We start from the raw sequence: 13,669 nt of genomic DNA on the forward strand, positions 1-13,669 counted from the left end.
AGACAGTGCAAGAAATCAAGTTGTAGAGCATTGGCTTGGATGGTTTCAAAGATCTGTATGAGGAGGACATGGAATTTTCAGAGGCTTATAAAGTATGTATTGATTTTTCTAATCATTTCCATAGTAATTTTGCTAATCAATAATTGTGCATACCAAGGGGATTCACAAGAGAAGTGTAATGGGAGCATGAGTGGGCACTTTGGTTTGAACAAGACCTTTAACCTTGTGGAAAGGTTCTATTAGTGGCCTAAAATGTAGAGAGATGTTAGGAGGTATGTAAAGCAATGTAACATATGTTAGAAGGCCAAGGGAACTTCATCAAATGTAGGGCTTTACCAACCTTGCCCTATTCCTAATAGGCCTTGGGAATGCATCAACATGGACTTTATAGTGGGATTACCAAGGACTAGGACATGGATGGATAGTGTCTTTGTGGTTGTAGACAAGTTCAGTAAGATGAGCCACTTCATACCATGTAATACTACAAATGATGCAAGTAGCGTTGCCAACCTATTCTTCAAGGAGGTAGTTAGGATAGATGACTTGCCAAGGAGTATAATAGGTGATATGGATGTTAAGTTTATGGGGCACTTTTGGAAGATGATATGGAGGAGGCTTGGGAAAAAACTAGCACATAGCTTTTCCTACCATCCTCAAACTTATGGTCAAATAGAGGTGATAAACAAGGTATTGGGCAACCTATTAAAGTGACTCGCTAAGGAATATGGACAAAGTTGGGAGAAACTTATTCCCTAAGTTGAATTTACATGCAATGATAGCAAGAATAGGAAAATAGGGTTAAGTCCTTTCCAAGTGGTAGATGGTACTCACCCAAGAGGTATCACGGAGTTCAGAGACTTGTCTTCACATGAAAAGATTAGTGGACAAGTTAATGACTTTATGCAATTAATGAAGGAGGTACATGATCAAGTGAAGCAAAATTTGATGGAAGCCAATCAAAAGTTAAAGGAGAAGGATAAGGGGAAGAGAGAGTTGTAGTTTTAAGTGGGGGACTTGGTGATGGTGTATCTCAATAAGGCCAAGTTACAAAAAGGAATACCTAGCAAGTTGCGGATAAGGAGGATTGAGCCATGCAAGATCCTTGAGAAGTATGGACCAATGCCTACAAGATAGATCTACCAAAGGACATGTCTCTTTCTCCAATATTCAATGTGAAAGACCTAGTATAATACAAAGGTCCTAAGATTGATGACATAGAGTATCAGGAAGAGTTAAACAAGGATGTAGCAGACATGAAGGTACCTACAAAGAAGCAACCACAGGTTGATAAGATATTGGACTCCAGGGTGAAAAGGAGCATAAGAAATAAGATCTATGAGGAGTATTTGGTGAAATGGATGGATTTACCTGAGGCTAAGGCAACTTGGATTGCTAAGGGTGACTTCCAAAAGCTATGCATCAACAATGAGTTCTTATCTCCAGCAGTACCTTAACTTCTTCATGCAGGGGGAGAATGGTGCAGGAGCACCTAGGGTAAGGTCAAACCCTAAGTCTATTTTTTGGTTTTTAGATGGTCCAACCAACCATTGGGATAATAAGGACTAATGATGAAGTCCCAAGGTGTTTTTAAGAGGTTTGAGTTGATGGGTTTTGGTTTAGGAATCTAATTTTTCCATTTAGGTCCTAATAAGAGGAAATTACAAAAATTGCTCTAGGAGGCCAAAATGAGATAAAATGCCATAAAAGGGGGAAAAAATGTGTAAAGGTGGGTCTTAGGTGTTCTAAGGACATCCTAGGAGGTTTTATAACATACTTTTCAAGTTTGAAGAGTCTAGGAGCAAAATTGCAAAAGTTGCATTGACAACTTTACAATTTTGCAAAATTACTTGACAACTTTTTAGGCAGTTTTTGCAAAAATAATGAATTGGGCAGTTATGGTTCAAGTTGTAGACTAGGAGGAAAGGTGAAGTCTATTTAAGACTTTTCCAACTCAGTTCCAAGGGTTGGATAGTTGGTTGTACGAACAACACCAACAACAGGACAGATTTTGAGCATTTTGAGTGTAGTTTGGAGTTTTGGTTGGATTTTTTGGATTGAATAGAAGAATATTTTTGATGGAGTGGGATCTTTTGTTCATGTCTTGAATCTTTGTGCAATTTTTTTTAGGTAGGAATTCAATAAGGTTTAGAAAATTATTTACTTTTGTTAATTCTGTTATCCAGTTTTGAGTAACAAGTATGGAATGGGCTATAGCTTGAGTTCCTTGGTATAATAACCATGGATCTTGGAGACAAATAAATAACCTCTATAAATATTTTAAATATTATTTTTGGAGGTTTTGGAAGGCCAAATTCTATTTTTACAAGCGAGCCCTGAGCAAGGTTGGCAAGGTGCAAGGAAATGCTTGTAAAGAGTTCTTATGAAGAACAGATAATTGGCATGAGTCAATCTTAAACTGGTAAGGTAGGAGTAATGTGTGAAGAAATATAAACTCAAAGTAGGAGGCTAGGTATAGATTTTGACACTTTAAAGGGAGTAAATACCAACATTGTTTACAAAACCCTTGAAAGTAGGGTTCTCTGAAATTGTATAGTACAAACATTGCTAGAGCCCTAGACCTGCAAAATCTTCAAGGGTTGTGCTTGGACAAAGAAAGGGATCAAAATCCTACAACAATGGACTACTTAACCCAAGATTGGACATATCAAGTGGTTCTTACCCAACTCTTTTGGACTCATTTAATTTATCAACCAGGGACGTAAACTTGAAATGGTGTTTGCAAAATATATGCTTCAAACTTATCTCAACTTAAGAACTACTCTAAGGATATTTGAATGCTTAAGCTACAAGAAATTTAAGCTAAATATGAGAATCAAATCTATTTTAACAAAGCATGGAAATACAACTAAGAATTACTTCAACTGCCTATGCTACAGGAATAGGCCACTAATTATATTATTAGTGGTTGCAGGAACAACAAAGTCTACCTTGGTTATGTTTACTGAATGTAAATCCTATGCTAACTAATTAGTTCACTTCAAGTGTGCACACCCACAGAGAAGTGAAGTAGAATAACTCATAGATGAAAACTTAAAATGTTCCTTTTATTCATAACAATGATGAAACGTATATACTGTTGAATAACAAGATTGTATTCAGTACTCAACAATTCCTTCTATTGAAAAATGACTAAAAACTTAACATTCCCAGAATACAAACTTCTAGTTATTTAAAAACATGAACTAGGAACAAAATTCCTAGATTTAAGGCTCATCAATTACTGAAGAAAATGACAGTATTGATTATTACAATAGGTGCATTAATTATGGCACCAAAAAGAATGGTAATATAATCCTTGAGCTCACGACCCCTAAATTTCCTCCACTTAGGGTTGGTCTAATAGTGTGAGTAACTACTTTGACTCCCACTTGGTTGAGTTGACCTCACTTTTATATCTACAAAATATTAGCACTTCCAAAGCAATAACATAAGTCAAGACTTGTTCAAAATATGCTATCTAAATTAGTTTACCCTATGTCACATTGTTGTAGGAGAACTACCCAACCTAGCTCAGGAAGAAAAAGCATCATTCTCACTATTTTGTAATTAAATGACATATCTTTCCACAACATATTCATTTTGATCCTAAAAAGTAATTACACACACATTTGTCTAAAATCATCATAAACATCATGTTCTTGAACATCAAAGTCTTTAGAAAGTTTGTGAATTAAATTGAAAATGAAATGACAAAATATACCATATTCTAGCCTCATCATTCCCCCCAACTAAAACTTTGACTTGTCCTCAAGAAAACATAAAAAAATTCACCATTGCAGTCATCCTAAAATCTAAAGCAATACTCTGCCCTTTACCTCTTGTAGCAATGTTCCAATAAAAACCTTTTTTCTCCTTGTACCTTTCTCATTTGTGAAGTTCTTATGTCATGTCAACTATTTCTAAATCTTGTTGATTAGAAAGCAATGGGGACAATAATAGGGGAGGCTGAAAAGTTAAATCGATCCAATCATTTTTCCTTTCTTCCCCCAACTTGATATACCAGAGTGTTTGTCGATTATCCATGATAAAATTCAACGGAGAATGAAGTTCTTTCTTCTACAAGTCTTCATTCAATCCTATCCAACACCATTGATTCCTCCACTTTTTTCAAGGAGATCTGTTTCTGTCATAGCTTTATATTCTTGATAGGCTGCATCCCTTAAAGGAGAAATAATCTGGCTTCCAGGTTTTGAGTAAACAATTTTCATCCATTCATAGTACATAGTTCTAGCATGCTTGGCTTCAGGCCTAAGAAGAAGTGGAGTCTCATATTCTAATTCTCTAAACTGGTGGGTCTGGTGTTCTCTGCTAATTTCATTTTGGATCCAAGACATTAATGCGATGAGTTGAATATTACCCACATCAGGTAGAGGGTTCTAGTCTCTATTGTTAGGGACTACTAAATTATGTAAAAAGAGTTCACAAAGCAAATGTTTGATAGCTATAGGGGTAGCATGGAAGGCTTGAAAGAATTCATGAGGAGTATTCAATGTTAAACTCTTACCTTGTATTACATAGGTCATCTGATAACTGGCAAATTGTTCTTTCAAAAAGAGAGCATAAACAGGGGAAGGAGAGTGACAAGACATTAATTTAGGAATCATGGTAGTGACCTTTATAAGTTTTCCACTTAATTTCTCAATCTCCTTATTCTTTTAGTCAAATCTTGAGTTTGATTGAAGATAGTTTTTTTCTAAGCTCTCTCTCTCTATTCTCCATTCTTCCCTCTCCTGAATTAACTAGTTAGACAACTATGAAATAATGCTTAATAATGAAACATTGGAACTAGGATAGAAAGTGACATGTGTCTCGAATGAAGGATCCATAGGATTAGTTTGCTAGCTTGTGGATGCTAAAGCATCAAGTCCTTGAGAGAGAATCTATTTAGCAAAAATATTAACTATATCAAAGTTTATTCCCACATCTTCTTCATGAAATTTTTCCCTTTGAGGTGGAGGAGAATTTGAAACTCTAATAGATACATTGTCATCATTGTTTGATTCTATGGAAATGATGAGTGGTTGGGTAGAGGATGTTCCTACTACTGCAAGTAATTTTTCTACACTTTCACCTTCTTCAATGATGATCTTATCTTTATCAGAAGAAGAGGATTGCTTTTTAGCCACTTTTTTAGACACAAAGGATTGAAAAGACACACCCTCATCAGATTTTACAGATGATTGGCTACTTTGAGTTCTACACTTGAAGGGTATGTCTACTACCTCTAAAGTTGTAGGAAGTTTTGAAGATGTATCCTGTACATTCCCTTTCTTCTTTTTATGAACCCTAGGAGTTGTAGGAGAGTCAACATTTGGGGAAATTTTAACTTTCCCCTTACCCTTATTAGATTTTCGACTGACACAAAGGCAAAAGCCACGAGAGTAGAAATTGAGGTTCTCTATGACCTCCTAGGTCTAGTTGAGGAAGATCTTGGAGCCTGGTTTACAGGGTTTTCCTGATGTTCTCTTTCCTTTTCAACTTGCTCCACAGGTTGTCGAACAAGGTTTTGCACTTTGTTTTCAACAAAATCATCCCTAGATATCCCAAGTTGTTCCATAAGGGCTTTTTCTATGATGAGCTTAATAATATAGTGGTGTGAAACATCCTTCAAGGTTCCTTTTGATACTACAGTGACTCTTTTTAACAGAATATGATACATAAAATGAGGAACATTCAAGGGGCAATCATCATGTCTTAGGCAACTCAAAAATTCGAAATGTGTGGCATGCAAATATGAATGCCTCCCCTCACAAGTAAAATATTTCACAACATAGATAGCACATTCATTAAATGGTTCTGGTAAAGATGCATGGATATACCTTGTTTCTGGCCTATCTAAAGCCATGGGTTTGTTTGCACTATAAATTGGGCTCTAGCCAACACTGCATCTAATGCATCTAAAAATTGTTTTCCCGCTAGTGGCAATTCCATAATATCTACTACAATTTCAGGTGAAAATGGAACCCTTCCTCCTCTAACCATAGCAAAACCATCCCTCAACATTTGCAAGAATTCTAAGGCAAGCTCCTCATTCCATGCAGACATTTTGAACATGTAATTTGTCCACCCCCTAGCTTGAAATATAGGTAGGCAAACTGGGTCTCCTAACAATGTTGTATGGTCAGTTGGTTCTCTTCTTAATAAGACACCCCCCATTGTTCCTTCGAAGTGATTACAGGAGTAATTTCAAAAATGGAAAAGCTTGTAACAAAATGAGAAAACAAGTGATAGTACTTATTTTAAGTAGCTGATGTTTTTAGCATTAAAGATCACTTATTTTTGCATTAACTACATACTTACCGATTCACAAAAATGTGTGACATAAAGATAGCAGTCACATCACACTCTTCTTTTTATTGTGTGATGACATCTAAAGAATAATGAACATTTAATGATCACAAAAAAAAATGAACGAGATAATAATACCCCTCCCCTCAACTAAATTACGCAATAGCTCCAGCAATTGCTAGTGATAAAGATAACTAAAAATAGAACAACACATTAAGAAAAATTTTAAACTTGAGTATGTGTATGGACCTGTTAAGTTGTGCTATCATTTGATATTGTCATGCAAGTTGATGAAGGGTGAGGTGAGGTGGAAGATAAGAAAAAGTGAAGTGAGGTGGAATTATTATGGAGAAAATACTTTCATAAAGAAAGTAGTTTATTATGATGAGTAAAATATTTTTAGAGAGAGCACGACAAATGAGTGAGAAACTCATCTATAGTTGCTGTAGGAATTGTAGGATCAGAAGATGACTGGAATTGCTATAGGAACTCTTCATGCCTAGATGGCTTATGGTATAGTTTTAAGTGGGGTCCATGAATAAGTAATTTGAAGAGAACATGATCAATGGTAGAAAGTTGTACTGCAATATTATTGAACACATAAATGATTTCGTATGGTCCTAGCTAGCGAGTTTGGAATTTTCTTGGAGTTTGTTGATAACAAGAATCATATAGGAGGGCCCAATCTCCAACATAAAATTTCGTCATGGATGAACTTATCATGCCATTTCTTTTGCTACTGTTGGATTATCTCTATATTGTGCAAGGCAGATTTACAATATTCATCAATGGCATTCAACTGCAGTAACCTGTATTCATGAGCCTTGGAAAGATCAACATCTAGCTCTAAAGTAGTTTTTAAACTCTTGTGTTTAAATTCAATACGCATGGAAGTAGATTTACCATAAAGTAATTCAAATGGGGTAAATCTAGTTGTGCTCTTCCATGTAGTCCTGTAAGCCCAAATTGCTTCAGGAAGCCTGGTGACCCAGTCCCTCTTGTGAATAACAGCTATTTTAGTGAGGATGGCTTCTATTTCTCTATTTATGATTTCTACTTGACCATTAGCTTGAGGATGGTACGAGGAAGATGTACCATGATGGATCATGTACTTCTTCATGAGTTATGTACTCAGGTTTGATGTGAATTGAGCTCCTTAATCCGTGACAATTTCTCTAGGTACTCCAAATCTGGTGAATATGCATTCATATAGAAAATCTACTACTTTGTGATCTCTTGCATGTGCCATAGCTTATGCTTCAACCCATTTAGTTGCATAATTAGTACATACTAAGATGTATGATTTACCATGAGAAGAGGGCTCAATTGGACCAACAAAATTGATAAAGGGGCATTTCATCAATTTTAGTGGGCCTTCCCATGCATCAGCATTGATCACATCATCTTGTATACTTTGATACATCTTTGTGTAGAGTAGGCCAGTAGTATCCAGTTGTTAAAATCTTATAGGTTATTTATTTTGCTGCAAAATAACCCCCACATGGTTCATCATGGCATGCCCATAGGATTTGATAAGTTTCATCTTCACTTACACACCGGTAGTTTACTTGATCTGGTCCAGTGTAGAACATCAATCCAACTATCCATGATAAATTAAAACTCTTTTCCACCAAGAGATGGTGTTTCTTAGGTGAAAAGTGTGATGGTGTTTTTCCTATAGCAAGGTAATTTGCTATATCTGCAAACCATGGGTTATAACTTTCTATTGAAAACAAATGTTCATTAGGAAAACTGTCATCTATGGTTATAAGATCATCAGGTAATTGAAGTTGTGATAGAAAATCTGCTACTACATTGGCTTAGCCTAGTTTATCTATTATCTTTACATTGAATTCATGCAAAGGAGTAGCCAACGTGCTAATCTACCAAAGATAGTAGGTTTATTCATCAAGTATTTTATAGCAGAGTGGTTAGTGTATACAAAAACCTCATAGCTTGTGATATAATGCCAAAATTTATTAAGTGCATACACAACGTCAAGCAATTCTTTTACAGTGACAGTATAATTCAACTCAACACCCTGTAAATTCTCACTAATATAGTAAATGACATGCTCAACAGTACCTTGTTTTTGTATGAGTATTACCCCTAAAGTAGTGTCAGATGCATCAGTATGAATGTGGAAAGGTATCTCCCAATCAGGTCCTCTAAGAATAGGTGTTGTTGTCAAAACATCCTCCAATTGCTAGAATGTTGCTTCACAGTCTTGTTTCCACTCAAACTTGGCTTGCTTCTTAAGTAGGTTATACAGAGGAGCAACAAGCTTATTGAAATCTTTGATAAATCTCCCGTAGTATTCGGTATGTCCTAGAAAGCTATCAATTTTCTTGGTTGGTGTTGGCAAATTAGTAATGAAAAAAATCTTTGCAGGATCCACTTGAATTACAAAAGAGGAAAGCTAGTGCCCAAGAACAACTCCTTCTTTCATCATGAAATAACACTTCTCGATATTAAGAGAAAGGTTGTATTATTGACACATTTTTAACACCTTCTCCAAGTTAGTATGAGCTTTTCCGAATATGTCACCATAAGTGGTGAAATTTCCCATATAAATCTCAACACAATCAATAACTATGTCATAAAATATGCTAAGTACTACTTGCTAAAAAGTTATAGGTGCATTGCACAATCCAAATGGTAAGATAGAGAGGCAAATGTTCCCCATGGATAGGTGAATGTTGTCTTATCCTGATCTTCTAGTGAGATTTGGATTTGATTATAGCCACTGAAACCATCTAGAAATGAGAAATATCTATTTCATGCTAAGTTATCCAGTACTTGATCAATGAATGGCAGAGGGAAGTGATCCTTTTTAGTGGCTTTATTAAGCTCCCTATAGTCTACACATACTCTCCATTTTCCTCCTTTTTTTGGAACAATAACTAAAGGTGAAACCCACTGGCTATTAGAAATAGGATAAATAAATCCAACATTAAGAAGTTTTTGTAACTCTCCTTTGACTATATCTTTTAATGTTGGGTTTAGCCTCCCGTGAGGTTGTCTTATTAGCTTACATTCTAAGTTGATAAATATACTATGTGCACAAAGACTAGGATCTAAACCCTTCATCTCAATATAGTCCTATGCAAAGGCTTGTTGACTATTTTGCAATAGTTTAATGGTACTTGTCATCTAAGATGCAGTAAGTTCATTATTGATATTCAGTTCTTTTCCTACAAAAATCTCTACTTTCTTCACTTTATCCATCATTAAAATCTTTGCTATTGATGGAGATTTGATTTCATGGGGTAATAATGCATGAAGGTAATTAGGTGCTACAGGAGATTGAGGTGTATCACATTTAGGCAATATAGTTTGCAAGGAGTTGGTAGGATTTTCAGAAGTAGACTCCTCAGAATCATACTAATTAGTAAGAATTGCTGCTAGTATATCATCTTCTTCCTAGGACACAAAAATGGGTTTCTTTCTAGTATCATGAACTGTTGAACTAAATTAACTTCTAGAAGATTATCACCAAGGTCTGGCCAAGAAACTTAGTCAAGATCTAGTTAAGGTTATGCAGGAGTGTACAAAGTTAACTTCTTAATGTTGGTACCATCTGATATTGTCATTTTTCTTGATCAACATGCAATGCATGCATCTGCAATAGCCAACCAAGGTCTTCATAAAATTAATGGACATCCTCCAAGGGTGCCTCTTGGTGATAGCACAACAAAGTATAAAGGAAAATCTAGGGAATCCAAGGTTACAATGATGTCTTCTATCATACCATACGGTTTGATAGTTGAATTGTCTACTAACTGGACTATTGTAGGAGTATCCCTTAATCCAATAATGTTAAGTCTTAACAAGACTTCTTTGGTCATGACATTAACTGATGCTCCTAAATTAATCAAAACATTCTAAATTTCGATGCCATTTATATGTGTAACAATAGGACTTCTTGGATCAGAATATTTAGGTGTCAGGGCTTTGATCAACATTAAATCAAAAAGTTGTCCCAACATATGGATAGTAGGAGGATCCTTTTTATTTCTAGTAGACTACTTGACACATACTTCATTTAAAGTTTTATTATAAAGGGGAATCTCCTTAAGCACATCCAATAAGGGAATCTATATAGTCATTTTCTTAAGTTGGTCTAGGATATCAGTTGCTATAGGGTTTGGTTTGGATGGAGCTACAAGAACTAACCTTTGTGGAAATGGAGGAGTAGGTGCTTGAATAGATGGGGAAATTGGGACATCAACTAGTTAACTTGCTAGACTATTTTCAGTATCAATGACCTCAATTATAATAGGTCCTTTAGGTGTAGGCAATTTGATTTAGGACCTGAGATGAATATCATTGACTTGCAGAGAATAAGCTTGTTGCTTATTGTTGGGATTTGGTGATGGCTAAGCAGGAAGTTGTGCTTTCTTCTATGGGCTAGCATCAACTACATGAGGTGGAGGCATTAGGGCTTGTTGCTGAGGCAGAGGCATTAGGGCTTTCTATTGAGGTAATTGGCTTGGCCCCCATTGAGATGGTTGCTGTCAATTCCCTTGATACAGAGGTTGTTGATTAGGGCCCCACTAAGGATACTTGTTATTTTTTTGAGGCCATTGAGTATTTTTTTGGGGATACTGAGGTGGTTGATGGTAGGCTTGATTATACTAAGGTTGCTAGTTGGGCCAATTATTATTCCAATTCTATCCTTGAGGGACATAATTTGGGGGAATATTACCTTGCCACTGATTATTATTATAACCAAAAATATTCAAAGGATCTTGAGGTATACCTTGTCTTTGAGCCCGTGGTCACCTTTGAGCAACATAAATCACTTCTCTTGTATCCTCATCAATTGCTTTAAACTCAGTGGGCATTAGTTGTGCATTTACTGTTACAATGGTCTTGCATGTGCAGTTCTTCTTTCTCTCTCTAGAATGAGAGCAGAATTCAGTCAGCATGGCATCAACTTCATCCTTTTTCCTTCGGGTTTGCATGGTATCCAATTGAGTAGCAACATCATCAATTATCTTGCTTGACGTTAGATAACAGATTAGATAACTCCATCTTTGACACTCTTGGCCCACCATTGGTCTTATATGGTAGGTTCCTTAATCCTCTACCTTTCTTCATAGTAGCTCTTGAGTAATTCTAACATATCTCCTTGATGTCATTCCAAGTTTTTTGTGTAACATCTCCTTTAGCCATTAGGTCCAGGGCTTCCATGCTTTCTTCTTGCATACTTCTTAGAAAAAGATGCTTTTTAGATTCTTCATTTAGGTTATGCTATGTATTTCACTACACATTAAACATGAATCTAGAAACATAATCTTCCAAAGTTTCACCTTCCTTTTGTGACATTTTAAAAGTGTCATCCCCTTCATATCTTGATCTCTATAAGATTCTTTATATTTTTGAAGAAACAAGTTACTCATTTCAATCCAATTTGCTACAACATTTCCACCCAACCCCATGAACCATCGTAGAACAAAATCCTTCAAAGTAGAGGGAAACAATTTCAACTTATGGGCATCAGTTTTGTAGTCATATCTCCTACAGAGAATGTCAAACTCAAAGAGAAAGGTTTCAGGGTCTTTTGTAATAAGGCCATAAAATTTTGGAAGTGCAACAGCAGGTATGTTATTCAAAATTTGGTTCCCTTGCTGAGGTGAGATAGGGAAAGAAAAGGTAGGCACAACCATTCTTGGAAGAAGAGGTGGTGCTTGATAGATAACAATGGCTAGTGGATTATCTTGATATTCAGGCTCATTAAAAAGTTCATTCAAGTTGAGTGGTTCTTCTGATTCAGTGTCATTGTTAGCAAATGGATTTTCAAAGGGTTCATGTTCGTCGTTCTCTCCTTGGGATTCATCTAGTTTAGGTTGAAAATCATTGAATGGTTCTTCCTGATTATCATAAGGAAGGAATCTCCCTAAGTGGTCTCTTCTTCTATGCATAACATTCTTCTTTACTACTAAACTCGATCAACTAGAAAGACTAGTTTGAATTAACACCATCCTTGGCAACAACACCAAAAATGCTTGGCCAAAGAAAGGGATCAAAATCTTATAGAAATGGACTACTTAACCCAAGATTGGACATCTCAAGTGGTTCTTACCCAACTCTTTTGGAATCATTTAATTTATCAACCAAGGACGTAAACTTGACTGGTGTTTTCAAATTATATGCTTCAAACTTATCTCAACTTAAGAACTACTCTAAAGAAATTCAAATGCTTAAGCTACAAGAAATTTAAGCTAAATATGAGAATCAAATCTATTTTAACAAAGCATGGAAATACAACTGAGAATTACTTCAATTTCTTATGCTGGAGGAACAATTCGCTAATTCTATTATTAGTGGTTGCAGGAACAATAGAGTCTACCTTGGTTCTATTTATTGAATGTAAATCCTATCTTAACTAATTAGTTCACTTCCTATGTGGACCCTCATAGAGAAGTGAAGTATAATAAATTAGAGATGAAAACTTAAAATATTCCTTTTATTCATAACAATGATGAAATGTACATATTGATGAACAACAAGATTGTATTTAGTACTCAGTAACTTCTTCTATTGAAAAATGACTAAAAACTTAGCACTCCTGGAACATAGAAATCTAGTTATTTAAAAACATGAACTAGGAACATAATTCCTAGATTTAAGACTCATCAACTACCGAAGAAAATGATGATATTGATTATTACAATAGATGCATTAATTCTGGCACCAAAAAAAACAGTAATCTAGGAGCTAACGACCCCTGAATTTCCTCAGCTCAAGGCTGGTCTAATAATGCGAGTAACCACTTTGAATCCTGCTTGGTTGATTTTACCTTGCTTTTATATTTGAAAAATATTAGCACTTCCAAAGCAACAACATACATCAAGACTTATTCAAAACATGTTATCTAAATTAGTTTACCCTATGTCACATTGTTGTAGGAGAACTGCCCAACCTAGCTAAGGAAGAAAAAGTATCATTCTCATTATTTTGTAATTAAATGACATATCTTTCCACAACATATTCATTTTGATCCTAAAATTAATTACACACACATTTATCTAAAATCATCATAAACATCATGTTCTTGAACATCAGAGTCTTTAGAAAGTTTGCGAAATAAACTAAAAATGCAATGAAAAAATAGACCATATTTTGGCCTCATCAAGTTGGTCATAGGGAAAAAATTATAGTATACACCAAGGGGACTTATTGAGATTTTTTTGTGAGTTATAGCTCTTTCCTTGTTTTTGGGAGGGCTAATAGGGGCTCTTAGGGCTACAAGGCCTAACTAGTCAATTTGGTGATTTGGGTCAGAGAACCTTGAAAGAATGGTGCATAATGATGGGGAATTAGTTAAGGACCTCAAATAGGAGTGTTCAATCTT

This window comes from Cupressus sempervirens, chromosome 3 (assembly GCF_028749045.1).
Source record: "Cupressus sempervirens isolate cs-2001-9-10 chromosome 3, ASM2874904v1, whole genome shotgun sequence".
NCBI lineage: Eukaryota > Viridiplantae > Streptophyta > Pinopsida > Cupressales > Cupressaceae > Cupressus > Cupressus sempervirens.